We start from the raw sequence: 14,839 nt of genomic DNA, 5'->3' as shown, positions 1-14,839 counted from the left end.
GTTGTTTATGTTGAATGATAAATGGTGCACATCATTTGTTCATTCCGTCTGTTGTTACATCACACTTGTTTTTTTCGTTTTGTCGTCAAAATTAATAGCTTTTGCTGAACTTAATGCCAGTCTTTGAAAATGCGCTGTTTTACCCTGTTGTGTACATGAGATAAAATACATACAATACAAATATAAACATGCATGGTAATTTGAAATGGGACTTAATATCCCACTTTCAAATTATAAAAATGAAATATTAGTACAAAATAATAAATATATTAAACATTACATAAAAGTATCACAATGTTAAATGTTTATCATAAATAGATAAAAATAATAAAAGATAAGAAATTACTAATGGAACACTTTTGATTTGGATAGGGGTTCCAGTTCATATCATCGCTCGGGTTCCATGATTGATGATAGGTGTTTTGGTAGGCTTGGTTTGGGTCGTACAAGTTAAAGGGTGGTCGCATATCGGGCTGATGTGGTGGATAGTAAGCAGGTCGAGTCGGGATGTAGTTATTTGGTACCTGATATGATAACTGGCTCATGATTTGGTGCTGATGAACTTGCCAGCTATCGTGTTGGCGTCGCCTGGAAGTCTCATACTCATTCACTGCTTGCCACTGCTCATACCGACGATGCCTATCCTCATTAGTCATTTCTACCTCATCTATACGCTGGAAAATGTCAGTAAAACTATCCCTAATGACATCCCTAATGTCATCCACTTCCTCCATCTCTTCATCGGAACCCCTCTCTACCTGTGGATGACGGCCCTGATATGGTAATGCCTGATTGTGTCTCCTAGTCAATACCTTTGCACCTTGATAGACTTGCAAACCTAAAGTATCGTCTTGTTCCCTAGCTACCATCATTGGACCCCCTTGTTCCCTATCTACACCTAAATACTCTCCAATGAGAGTAACAAAAATACATACCTCCTCCTATTATTCCCCCGTCCTGTATACCTTCCACCATTTTGGACAGATAAAAACCAACAAAGTAGGGGATATTAACAAAGCCTCTAGTGGCTCGAATGCACTTAAGGTAAAATAAATCGTGTAAGGTCATTTTCTCTTTGTTGTCACCTCTTTGTGTAATCGAGTTTGCTAAGAATCTATGTATTATACGAAGATCCGCTTTATTAATATCTAAATAGGAGTGTCTTCCTCCCCGCGAAAAAAACATTATAATTTGACATACGCCTCCAGACGGCATCGGCATCAAAATTTCTATCTACCCTCTCACCATGATAAATCAAATTTGTACAATCAGGTGATAGTAATTCAGCGGGAGTGTAAATCTGTAAAGCCCTGGCCATGTCCAGCATGGACATCCTGTACATCCTACGGCCAAGTAAAAATCTAAGAAAACTCTTATCGTCTAACCTATCTACATCCTTATTAAAAGCTATAGTACACATTAGCTCAACACATCACTCTTTATATACAGGCCTACGAGTGGTAAATAAACGTTCCCAATCGGAAAAAGAAGAGCTGCCATACCTTTGGATTAGATGCTACCTAACTGGGTTAGCTAGGTGGACCCTTTCCAAAGGCTCCCAATCTATTACCCTTGGTACTTCTACATTTTTGGTCCAAAGCTTAAATTTGTTACTTTAGTAAGTCGGGTAATCTCTCCAACTTCTATCAAATCTCAAATTGGGATGCAACTGTTCTTCATGAATTGTTGGGTGTTCTATTATATGGTGAACGGGAAATACTACGTAGGTAATAAAAAATTGTGGGTCTGGTTCATAGTATGGTACGTGTTGATCATTATGTTGTTGTTGTTGTTCCTGTTGTTACTCCGGTTCGTGATATTGCATCTCTGGCTGTGGTTTTGGAGCAGGTTGCCTAGATGATGATAATGCACCATCAGTATCGATATTTCTCTGCAAAACACATTCAACACAAAATTTGTGCATCCAAATATGCATTAGTGTTATCAAAATAACAAATTAAAACAATTACAATAACATGTTTAATCCATATTAAACTTATACTCATTTTCATATTTTTATCAATTCTACACTTTTTCAAATAAGCATATATAAAAATGTTTACAAAGTTCATAAGCATTCAACTCAAATAACATGTCAAAATAATCATTACTAGCAATTAAACAAGTTTCAAATGGCATTTATATCAAATTAATCAAGTTCATGAATTTTAGACTTAAAAAGTCCACTTTAATTCTCAAAAATCATGTTTAGGATCAAAGTTTGGATCATTTAACAACCTAAACATGTTACACTACTTAATTTAGCAATAATTCATGACAAAAATCGACCATAACCTGTTTATATCAAAAAGCCCCAAATTGTTCAAGAACACAAACCCTAGATTTCTAAAATTTTTGAAGTTTAAGACTTAAATCATGTTAAATAACATCAATCTAGGTTATACATGCATAATATACTAACAATTTAACTCTAATTACACTAGAAATTAACAAAATCAAATTAATGCAAATATTTGTTATTATCACAAAAATTAGGAATTTTATGAGTTTAGGGGTGACATTTTTACCTTTTTGCTTCCTCATCTGAGAAAAGGCATGATTGTAGCTAATTGTAGAGCGAAATTTGGTTGAATTTGGTGAAAAATTGATAATTTTAGGGGTGATTTGGGAGAGTATTCGTGTATGTGTGTGTATTGTGAAATGAGACAGAACACAGCTCGCTGCCTTTATGTTTCTGTCCAGGATTTCTAGGCCATGCGATCACATGGCTTTACAGTGTAAACCCTATGCGATCGCATGGGGTCCGGTATTTTTTTTATTTAAAAATCTTTAACTTATAAAATAAATAATTAAATTAATTTTAAAAATTTGTTTCTTTTAAGAATGAGGGTGTTTCGGATCGTTGTCCTAGTTCGTCCCTCGACAAAATTTTAACAATTTGTCTTTTTAAGGCGTTGTTTTAAAAGCAAAGATTTTTGGAATTTTTTTTAAATGTTTTTGGCATACTTTAAATCAATAAGATTAAAAATAATCATAATAAAACTTCTCGTCCCGCACTCGAATAAAGCAATTTCGGTTCAACGACCTAATCTTCAACTCACGACGAATTTTTAGAAATCACATTTTTAACTTAATGAAATAAAGTACATTTTTGTTTTTAAATTCACACCAAACTTAAATTTAAAATGCATAAAATTTAAAAATTCATATAAATATCATTAATATTTTTATACATTAATTTTACAACTTATATTGAAAATATTAATTTTTAAAATATTTAAAAACTTAAATATATTGGTTTTAAAAATTTACAATAATAAGTTAATATTAATTTAAAAATAAGGTAAAAATTAAAATTAAAAATCTTTTTGATCTTTTATCCCACTTTAATCAATCAAATATTATCAAAAATATACGCCCCTCTTTTGGGTAAAGTAATTTCGGCTATTTTATCTAGTTTTACTCCTGACGAATTTCTGAAATATTTTTGGATTGATTGATTAAAGATATTTATACCTTAAGAATAAACGGTAAATTTCGCAGTGATGTAATAAATTTTTGTATGATATCAATAATTTCGGTTTCGCATACCTAATTTTATTGAATATCAATTTAATACTTTATAGCGAATGATTCAGTGTTTAGTATCAAAAGGTTAAAAGCAATTAAAAAAAAAAAAACTGTACATACTTACCTGTGAGATAGAATTCTCAGAGACCTGCTTTAGCTGACTCATAGGAGAGTCATGTGATTTGGTTTTCCATAGCTACATAAGCGTAACCTCGATTCTTTAATAACTTTTCTTCTAAACATAAGAACGGTCCTTCTCTGCATAGAGTAACAAATTCGGTATTTGAATATGTTTTATTGTTTGAACATTTACCTTCGTGTGACCATTTTCCGCATTTATGACATCTTTCAAGATGTCGTGCTCTTCTTTTTGTTGCGGATTTTGATTTTTCTTTACCAAAATGTGTCTTATGATGATCTTTCCTGAGTTCTCTCCTTACTTCCTCCATTTTGCCTCTTATGAAAGATACCAGTTCACTCGAGAAAGTGTTATTATTACGTTTAGTAATTATAGCGTGTAGTAGTAGACCATGGTTAAGATCAAAGGAGTTCTTCAACTTGTAAAACCTAAAAAAAATAAAAATTCAGAATGGAGGGAGAAGACTAGTTCTTTAGGGTCTGCTAGGAAAAGACCATGCGGATTCCATTCTCGAAAACTACACGAAAACAGAATATCTAACTTTAACAGAAATACATATTACCCTTAAAAGATTTGATTCTCCCCACACTTAGTTAGCTGTGGTGTCAAAATTGTGATTAACTTCATTGTCAACTTCCATCGGATTATGTATGTAATGTTTCACTCTGTGACCATTTACTTTAATTTCAACCCCAATTGGATTTATTAACTCTATTGTTCCGTACGAGAAAACTCTTTTGACTATGAATGGTCCAGACCAACTTGATTTCAATTTTTCAGGAAATAGCTTGAATCGTGAATTGAAAAGAAAAACTCTGTCTCCTTCCTTAAATTTTTTTGAACTTATGATTCTTTTATCATGCCATTTCTTTGTTCTTTCCTTATAGATTAACGAATTTTCATATGCTTCATGTCTTAATTCTTCTAATTCGTTTAGTTGACTTAACCGTAGACGTCCGGCTTCATGTAAATCAAGATTACATGTCTTCAAAGCCCAAAATGCTTTGTGCTCAATTTCTACTGGAAGGTGACATGCTTTTACGTAAACGAGTTTAAAAGGTGTGGTTCCAATTGGAGTTTTGTAGGCTGTTCTAAAAGCCCAGAGTGTATCCTCCAATTTTATGGACCATTCCTTCGGATTTGATCCTACAGTTTTCTCTAGAATACGTTTTAAAGCTCGGTTGGTATTTTCAACTTGTCCACTTATTTGTGGATGATAAGCAGTTGAGATTTTATGAGTTACTCCATATCTTTTGAGAACTTTCTCAAGTTGATTATTACAAAAATGAGTACCCCGATCACTTATTAAAGCTTTCGGTGTTCCAAACCTTGCAAAAAGACGTTTTAAGAAGTTGACTACAACTCGTGCATCGTTAGTTGGGAGAGCTTGTGCTTCCGCCCATTTAGATACATAATCAATGGCAACGAGAATGTAGAGATTATTATGAGATTTTGGAAATGGACCCATAAAGTCAATACCCCAAACGTCAAATACTTCACATACTTGAATGACATTTTATGGCATTTCATCACGTTGACTTATTTTTCCGGCCCTTTGAGAAGCATCACAGGATTTACAAAGAAGGTGTGCGTCTTTGAAAATTGTACGCCAATGATAATGCTAAAAACGAACATATATTTCATAACATTATTCCTCAAGAAAGACAAGCTTTTAGTTGCAACTGTTCTATTTACAAGTGATATTCGTTTAAATAATAAAAGGTGAAGACAAAAGACAGATTCGACGAATTGAAGACGCAAACGACCAAAAAGCTCAAAAGTACAAAATACAATCAATGAGGTTCCAATTATTGATAAGAAACGTCTCAAAATTACAAGAGTACAAGATTCAAAACCCAAAGTACAAGATATTAAATTGTACGCAAGGACGTTCGAAAATCCGGAACCGGGACCAGAGACAACTCTCAACGCTCGACGCAACGGACTAAAAATTACAAGTTAACTATGCACATAAATAAAATATTATATTTAAATAATTATTATAATTATTTATATATTATATTATTATTTATAAACGTCGGCAAGAAAGAAAACAAAGATATGTGACTTCTCCCAGCTGGCCATGCGATCGCATGGCCTGGAGGCACAAAATCCATGCGATCGCATGGCTCTGAAATCCAGCCCAGGTCCTATAAATTCAACGCGTTTTGGCCAAAATAAACACATCTTTTCTCTTCTCCATTCATACGTAATATTTATATTTATAATTTTAATTTTAATTTTAATTATAATTCTAATAATAAGGGTATGTTATTGAATGTTGTAAGGGTGTAAGTCCTAATTCTGTCCGTGTAACGCTATGCTATTTTTAATCATTGTAAGTTATGTTCAACCTTTTTACATTAATGTCTCGTATCTAAGTTATTATTATGCTTATTTAATCCAAAGTAATCATGATGTTGGGCTAAAAATATTAAAATTGGGTAATTGGGTTTTGTACCATAATTGGAGTTTGGACAAAAGAACGACACTTGTGGAAATTAGACTATGGGCTATTAATGGACTTTATATTTGTTTAACTAAATGATAGTTTGTTAATTTTAATATAAAGATTTACAATTGAACGTACCTATAAATAACCATATACACTCGATCGGACACGATGGGCGGGGTATTTATATGTACGAATAATCGTTCATTTAACCGGACACGGGAATGGATTAACAGTCACTAGAATTATTAAAACAGGGGTGAAATTATGTACAACGACACTTGACATAATTGTTAACAAAGTATTAAAACCTGGGGTTACACTCAGTCGACATCCTGGTGTAATTATTAAACAAAGTATTAAAATCTTGTTACAGTCTAAGTCCCCAATTAGTTAGAATATTTAACTTCAGGTATAAGAATAATTTGACGAGGACACTCGCACTTTATATTTATGACTGATGGACTGTTATGGACAAAAACCAGACGGACATATTAAATAAACCAGGACAAAGGACAATTAACCCATGGGCATAAAACTAAAATCAAAACGTCAAACATTATGATTACGGAAGTTTAAATAAGCATAATTATTTTTAAATAAGCATAATTATTTTATTTCATATTTTATTTCCTTTATTTTATATTTAATTGCACTTCTAATTATCGCATTTTATTTATTGTTATTGTATTTAATTGCACTTTAATTTTCGTACTTTTTAATTATCGCAAGTTTATTTTATCGCACTTTTATTTATCGAAATTTCATTATCGTTATGTACTTTACGCTTTAATTTAAGTCTTGTATTTTTTTTTAATATTTTACATTTAGTTTTAACTGTGACTAAAGTTTTAAAATCGACAAACCGGTCATTAAACGGTAAAAGCCCCCCTTTATAATAATAATATTACATATATATATATTTGTATTTTTATAAAAGTAAACTAATATAGCGTTAAGCTTTGTTTAAAGATTTTCCCTGTGGAACGAACCGGACTTACTAAAAACTACACTACTGTACGATTAGGTACACTGCCTATAAGTGTTGTAGCAAGGTTTAAGTATATCCATTCTCTAAATAAATAAATATCTTGTGTAAAATTGTATCGTATTTAATAGTATTTCCCTGCTAAAATTTAAGCTATTTTATATACACCTCGCATAATATCAAGTAATTTGGCGCCGCTGCCGGGGAACGCCGAAGCGAAATGCCACACAAAAAAAAAAAGATTTTTATTTTCAGTACGCTTTTGTAGAAATACGTTTTAAATATTCGAAAATATAAAAAGAAAACAAAAATATAAATATTTTTAAGATTTTTTTAAATATATAAGTTTTATAAAGTTTCTTTATTTTTATTTTAGTTTGTAAAAATATAAATTTTATTTAAATATTTTGTAATTATATAAATATTTAACACAAAAAAAAAAAAAACTACTCGGCCTAGTACTGTTACAGCCCGTAACCTGGCCCAAAAACTCAGCTCATGCGATCGCATGAGCCCGAAGGCAAAATCTCATGCGATCGCATGAGATCGTCTGACACGCCACAGTTTACCCTAGTACTGCATTAATTACGTAATATTATTTATTATTATACTTTAACCCTAATTAGGGTTATATATTATAATAATTAGTTTAGTTATATTATTTATTTTGTATTTTAAAGTTTAATTAGTTTAATTAAATTATAAAATTAATAGTTTTATAAAATAAATAATATAAAAATAATATTTTTATAAAAATTGTACTTTTTACAACTTTTAGTATATTTTTATATTTTGTATCCTTTTAATTGTTTTAGCGTAATTTTTGTATTTTTCGCTCGTATTTAGTTGTAATCCATAGTTTTTGCCATAGTTATTTTTACTTCTAGATTTTTAGGCCTTGCCGTAAAATCCCTTAAGTGCTTTTTCTTTAGACTAAGATTTAGGTACTTTAGAATTTTGCGACGCCTTTTTAAGTTTTAGTACCTTTTTAAGTTATTTCCATTTGGGATATAGTTTTACTTGTAAGCTTTAAGACGCAACTTTTAGTTTTAAATTTTTAGTTCCTTTTTAAGTTTAGACGCACTATTTTCTTATTTCTCGACGCCTTTTACCTATGTATCAATTATCATTCCAATTGGTAATCTCAATTTGCGATTATAATTTTAAGTTAGTGGTAGTAATAAGGTTGGGTTAGGCGAATGTTTTAAAGTTTTATAAGTCACTCTTTTTATTTCTTATTTTTCAACGCCTTTTTCAATTTTTCTTTTCTTTTTCGACCTTTTTCCGACGCACTCTTTTTCTTTCTTATTTCTCGCTATTCTAGTTTTTAGGACATAGATTTTTATTCTACTTCTTATCTAAATTTCTTAAAATTACGAAAATTTATTTTAAGTGGTTAAATTGATAGACATCAAAATTTTCTGGTTCGTAGTAATAGTTGGATTTGTACGTGGACCGGGTTATTGGAGCCAAACAGTCCTCAATTATATTGAGACCAAACGAATACTGCCCCTCTGCTGCATCTTTTGGCTATTCGAAACGTGGGAAAAATCAGAAAAGTCTATTAATTGGATAACTTATATAATTTTTCTTTCCTCTTAAAAACTAATAGGATATTCAGTGAATGCACCGAGCAAGACGTTCACCACCTTTTGTACGTTCACCACCTGTAACTAGATCAAGACATTTAGCAAATATTACCGCCGTTGATTTTTCTTTAGAATCGTCATCCAGTCGACCAAGTACTCCAGTTCAAATTTCCGATAATCCATTTTTTGAACCCGACCTCACAATTGAGAATCCGGAGAATATTCAGGGACGATTCAAAGATCCTGAACCATTAAATTTTCCTCCGGAACCACCAATCATTCAAACAGAGATTGTTGAGGAACGAACCATTAAATCAGAATCCTCTAGTGATTCCGATTCAACAAATTTAATTATGGAGAATCTGGAACCTTTAAGTATGAAAGACCGAATGAGAGCTAAACGCACTGGCCAAGGTCACGCAATTACTCATCCAGACATTAATGCGCTAGATTATGAAATCAAAGGACAAATTCTACACATGGTGACTAATCAATGCCAATTTAGTGGTGCGCCGAAGGAAGATCCAAATGAACATCTTCGTACCTTTAATAGTATCTGCACTCTATTTAAAATCCGAGAAGTGACTGATGAACAGATATATCTCATGTTATTTCCCTGGACTTTAAAGGGAGAAGCCAAAGATTGGTTGAAATCGTTACCTGAAGGGGCGATTGATACATGGGACGTTTTAGTTGAAAAATTTCTTAAACAATTCTTTCCTGCATCTAAAGCCGTAAGACTTCAAGCAGAAATTGTTACGTTTACACAGAAACCGAATGAAACTCTATATGAGGCGTGGACAAGATTTGAAAAGTTATTGAGAGGATGTCCGCAACATGGTTTAGATACCTGTCAAATAGTACAAATATTCTACCAAGGATGCGACATCACTACAAGGAAAGACATAGATATAGCAGCTGGTGGCTCTATTATGAAGAAAACCGAAACTGATGCTTACAAAATTATTGATAACACTGCTTCCCACTCACATGAGTGGCACCAAGAAAAAGATATCGTTAGATCATCTAAAGCAGCTAGAGCCGATTCTAGCCATGACTTAGATTCCATTTCCGCAAAGATAGATGCTGTCAAGAGACGAATGGAAAAGATGACTAAGGATATTCACTCAATACAAATTAGTTGTGAGCAGTGTGGAGGACCACATTTGACAAAAGATTGTTTCAGTATTGAATTAACAATGGAACAAAGAGAGAATATTTCATACATAAACCAAAGGCCTGGAAATAATTATCAAAATAATTATCAACCGCCAAGACCTATTTACAATCAAAACAAGAATTATAATAGAAATATTCCATACAACAACCAACAAGGTCCTAGCAATCAACAAGTATCCAACAATAATTAAAATCAGCAAAGGCTTAATTTTCAAAACAAACCACCACAAACCGATGATAAAAAGACGAATTTAGAAGATATGATGACGAAGCTAGTTGAAACTCAAACGCAGTTTTTCACATCTCAAAAACAAACCAATGAAAAAAATGCTCAAGCATTTAGAAATCAACAAGCTTCTATTCAAAATCTGGAACAAGAAGTAAGTAACCTAGCAAGGTTAATAGGTGAAAGAAAACCGGGAAGTTTACCTAGTGATACAAATGCTAACCCCCGGAATGAAACAGCTAAAGCCATTACCACAAGAAGTGGTACAACACTTAAACCACCTGAAATACCTGTAACTTCTGACGAAGCTATTCCTACTCCACAAGAACCACAACCTGATCAAGATAAGAAAAAAGAACCGGTAGTTGAAAAAAAGGTTAATGAAGATAACACAGTTAAGGCTAAACCTTATGTTAAACCATACCAACCACCACTTCCTTACCCGAGTAAAATGAAAAAAGAGAAACTTGAAGCCGAGCAATCCAAATTCTTGGATATGTTTAAACAGATAAATGTAAATCTTCCTTTCATTGATGTGATTTCAGGAATGCCTAGATATGCTAAATTCTTGAAAGATCTGATCACGAATAGAAAGAAAATGGAAGAACTCTCGGCTGTTACTATGAATGCTAATTGTTCAGCAGTGCTGTTGAATAAGATACCAGAAAAATTATCTGATCCAGGAAGTTTCACAATTCCATGTTTTCTGGGTAGTCTTAGTTCAATAGAAGCATTAGCAGACTTAGGTGCTAGTATAAATCTAATGCCGTATTCACTATACGCTAAACTAGACCTTGGAGAATTGAAACCAACAAGAATAAGCATACAACTAGCCGATCGATCAATAAAATATCCTAGAGGGATAATGGAGAACATGCTAGTTAAAGTTGGTACTTTAGTATTTCCAGTAGATTTTGTTGTTCTGGACATGGAAGAAGATTCTCAAGTTCCTCTCATATTAGGAAGACCATTCTTAAACACGGCTAAAGCAATGATAGACGTGTTCGGTAAGAAATTGACCCTAAGTATAGAGGACGAGAGTGTTACCTTTTCAGTTGATAGAGCAATGCAACAACCACAATCTGCAGATGATACATGTTATTATATTCAAACTATAGATTCACATGCAGAATTATTAGAAGAATTTCCAGAATTACAAGGAACAGGAGAATGTTCTTTAGGAGAAGGTAATGAACCAATTAATGAAGCTGAAATGTTAGCTACACTAATAGCTAGTGGATATGAACCAACAACAGAAGAAATTCAAATGCTAAAAGAAGAAGACAGATATCGATATAAATCATCGATAGAAGAACCTCCGAAATTAGAGTTAAAGCCACTTCCAAACCATTTGGAATACGCTTATTTACATGGTGAATCTGAATTACCTGTAATAATATCGTCTTCTCTTACTGAAAATGAGAAATCACAACTCATTTCTGTGTTGAAAGCTCATAAACCAGCCATTGCATGGAAGATTCATGATATTAAAGGAATAAGTCCTTCGTATTGCACACATAAAATCCTTATGGAAGAAGGTCATAAAATGTATGTGCAACGCCAACGAAGACTAAATCCTAATATGCAAGATGTAGTTAAGAAAGAGATTATTAAACTGCTAGATGCAGGTTTAATATATCCAATTTCTGATAGTCCATGGGTAAGCCCAGTTCAATGCGCACCTAAGAAGGGTGGCATGACTGTCATTACAAATGAAAAAAATGAGCTTATTCCTACAAGGACTATAACAGGATGGCGTGTATGTATTGATTATCGAAAATTAAATGACGCCACCCGAAAAGATCACTTTCCCTTACCTTTCATTGATCAAATGTTGGAAAGATTAGCCGGAAATAGTTACTATTGTTTTCTAGATGGATTTTCCGGATATTTTCAAATTCCAATAGCACCCGAAGATCAAGAGAAAACCACATTCACGTGCCCTTATGGTACTTTTGCTTACAAACGCATGCCATTTGGACTTTGCAACGCCCCTGCAACCTTTCAAAGGTGCATGATGGCGATTTTTCACGACATGATAGAAGAATGCATGGAAGTTTTCATGGATGACTTTTCAGTCTTCGGTGATACATTTGAATCATGTCTAGTTAATCTGGAACGAATGCTAATTAGATGCGAACAATCAAATCTAGTACTTAATTGGGAGAAATGCCATTTCATGGTTAAAGAAGGCATCGTTCTTGGACATAAAATTTCAAAAGAAGGAACTGAAGTGGATAGAGCTAAAGTAGATGTAATTGCTAAAATTCCACATCCCACCAATGTTAGAGGAGTTAGGAGTTTTCTAGGGCATGCCGGTTTTTACCGACGTTTCATAAAAGATTTTTCTAAAATTGCCACTCCTATGAATAAACTCCTAGAAAAGGATGCTCCATTCATCTTTTCAGATGAATGTATCAAATCTTTTAATATTATTAAAGAGAAACTCACTAATGCGCCGATCATGATAACACCAAATTGGAATCTACCATTTGAACTAATGTGCGATGCAAGTGATTTTGCAATGGGAGCTGTTTTAGGACAAAGGATTGAAAAACAATTTCAACCTATATATTATGCTAGTAAGACGTTACAAGGAGCACAAACGAACTATACAACTACTGAAAAAGAACTCCTTGCTATTGTCTTTGCTTTTGACTAATTTCGTTCATATCTCGTTCTAGCAAAAACGGTGGTCTATACCGACCATTCTGCTCTTAGATACCTATTTTCGTAACAAGATGCTAAACCAAGATTAATCCGTTGGATCTTACTCTTACAAGAGTTTGATATTGAAATCCGAGATAAAAGAGGAGCAGAAAATCTCGCCGCTGATCATCTTTCTCGTCTTGAAAATCCCGAATTAGAAGTTCTAAATGAATCGGCCATACAAGACAACTTTTCTGATGAATATCTATTGAAGATAGATTATAAAGAAATTCCATGGTTTGCAGACTATGCAAATTATTTAGTATGTGGATTCCTTGAAAAAGGATTATCGTACCAAAAACGAAAGAAATTCTTCAGTGATATAAAACACTATTTCTGGGAAGATCCACATCTGTTTAAAAGTTATCCAGATGGAATAATACGCCGATGTGTATTCGGAGATGAAGCTAGTAAAATTTTAAACCATTGTCACACAGGACCAACAGGAGGGCATTATGGGCCTCAACTAACAGCAAGAAAAGTTTACGATGCTGGATTCTATTGGCCTACAATTTATAAAGACGCACACCTTCTTTGCAAATCTTGTGATGCTTGTCAAAGGGCCGGAAAAATAAGTCAACGTGATGAAATGCCACAAAATGTCATCCACGTATGTGAAGTATTTGACATTTGGGGTATTGACTTTATGGGTCCATTTCCAAAATCTCATAATAATCTCTATATTCTCGTAGCCATTGATTATGTATCTAAATGGGCGGAAGCACAAGCTCTCCCAACTAATGATGCACGAGTTGTAGTCAACTTTTTAAAACGTCTTTTTGCAAGGTTTGGAACACCGAAAGCTTTAATAAGCGATCGAGGTACTCATTTCTGTAATAATCAACTTGAGAAAGTTCTTAAAAGATATGGAGTAACTCATAAAATTTCCACCGCATATCATCCACAAACAAGTGGACAAGTTGAAAATACTAACCGAGCTTTAAAACGTATTCTAGAGAAAACCGTAGGATCAAAATCCGAAGGAATGGTCCATTAAATTGGAGGATGCACTCTGGGCTTTTAGAACAGCCTACAAAACTCCAATTGGAACCACACCTTTTAAACTCGTCTACGGAAAAACATGTCATCTTCCAGTAGAAATTGAACACAAAGCATTTTGGGCTTTGAAGACATGTAATCTTGATTTACATGAAGCCGGACGTCTAGGATTAAGTCAACTAAACGAATTAGAAGAATTAAGACATGAAGCATACGAAAATTCGTTAATCTATAAAGAAAGAACGAAGAAATGGCATGATAAAAGAATCAGAAGTTCAAAAGAATTTAAAGAAGGAGACAGAGTTCTTCTTTTCAATTCACGATTCAAGCTATTTCCTGGAAAATTGAAATCAAGATGGTCTGGACCATTCATAGTCAAAAGAGTTTTCCCATACGGAACAGTAGAATTAATAAATTCAAATGGAATTGAATTTAAAGTTAATGGTCACAGAGTTAAACATTACATACATAGTCCGATGGAATTCGACAATGAAGTTAATCACAATTTCGATACCACAGCTAACTAAGTGTGGGGAGAATCAAGTCTTTAAAGGATAATATGTATTACTGTTAGAGTTAGATTGTCTGTTTTCGTGTAGTTCTCAAAAATGAAACTCGAATGGTCTTTCCCTAGCAGACCCTAAAGAACTAGTCTTCTCCCCCCATTCTGAATTTTTATTTTTTTAGGTTTTTACGAAATGAAGACTGCCTGTGAACTAAACCATGGTCTAATGCTACACGCTTTGATCACTAAACGTAATAATGACACACTTCCGAGTGAAATAGTATCAGTAATCAGAGAAAGATTGGACGGAGTAAGAAAAGAATCCAGATGCGAAGATAATAAGTTACAATTTGGTAAAGGAAAATCAAAATCCGCAGCGAAAAGAAGAGCACGACACCTTGAAAGATGTCACAAATGTGGAAAATGGTCACATGGAGGTAAATGTTCAAATAATCAAACCTATTCAAATACCGAATTTGTTACTTTATGCAGAGACGGACCGTTCATATGTTTAGAAGAAAA

This window comes from Rutidosis leptorrhynchoides, chromosome 11 (genome assembly GCF_046630445.1).
Source record: "Rutidosis leptorrhynchoides isolate AG116_Rl617_1_P2 chromosome 11, CSIRO_AGI_Rlap_v1, whole genome shotgun sequence".
NCBI lineage: Eukaryota > Viridiplantae > Streptophyta > Magnoliopsida > Asterales > Asteraceae > Rutidosis > Rutidosis leptorrhynchoides.
This window is presented reverse-complemented; position numbering follows the sequence as displayed.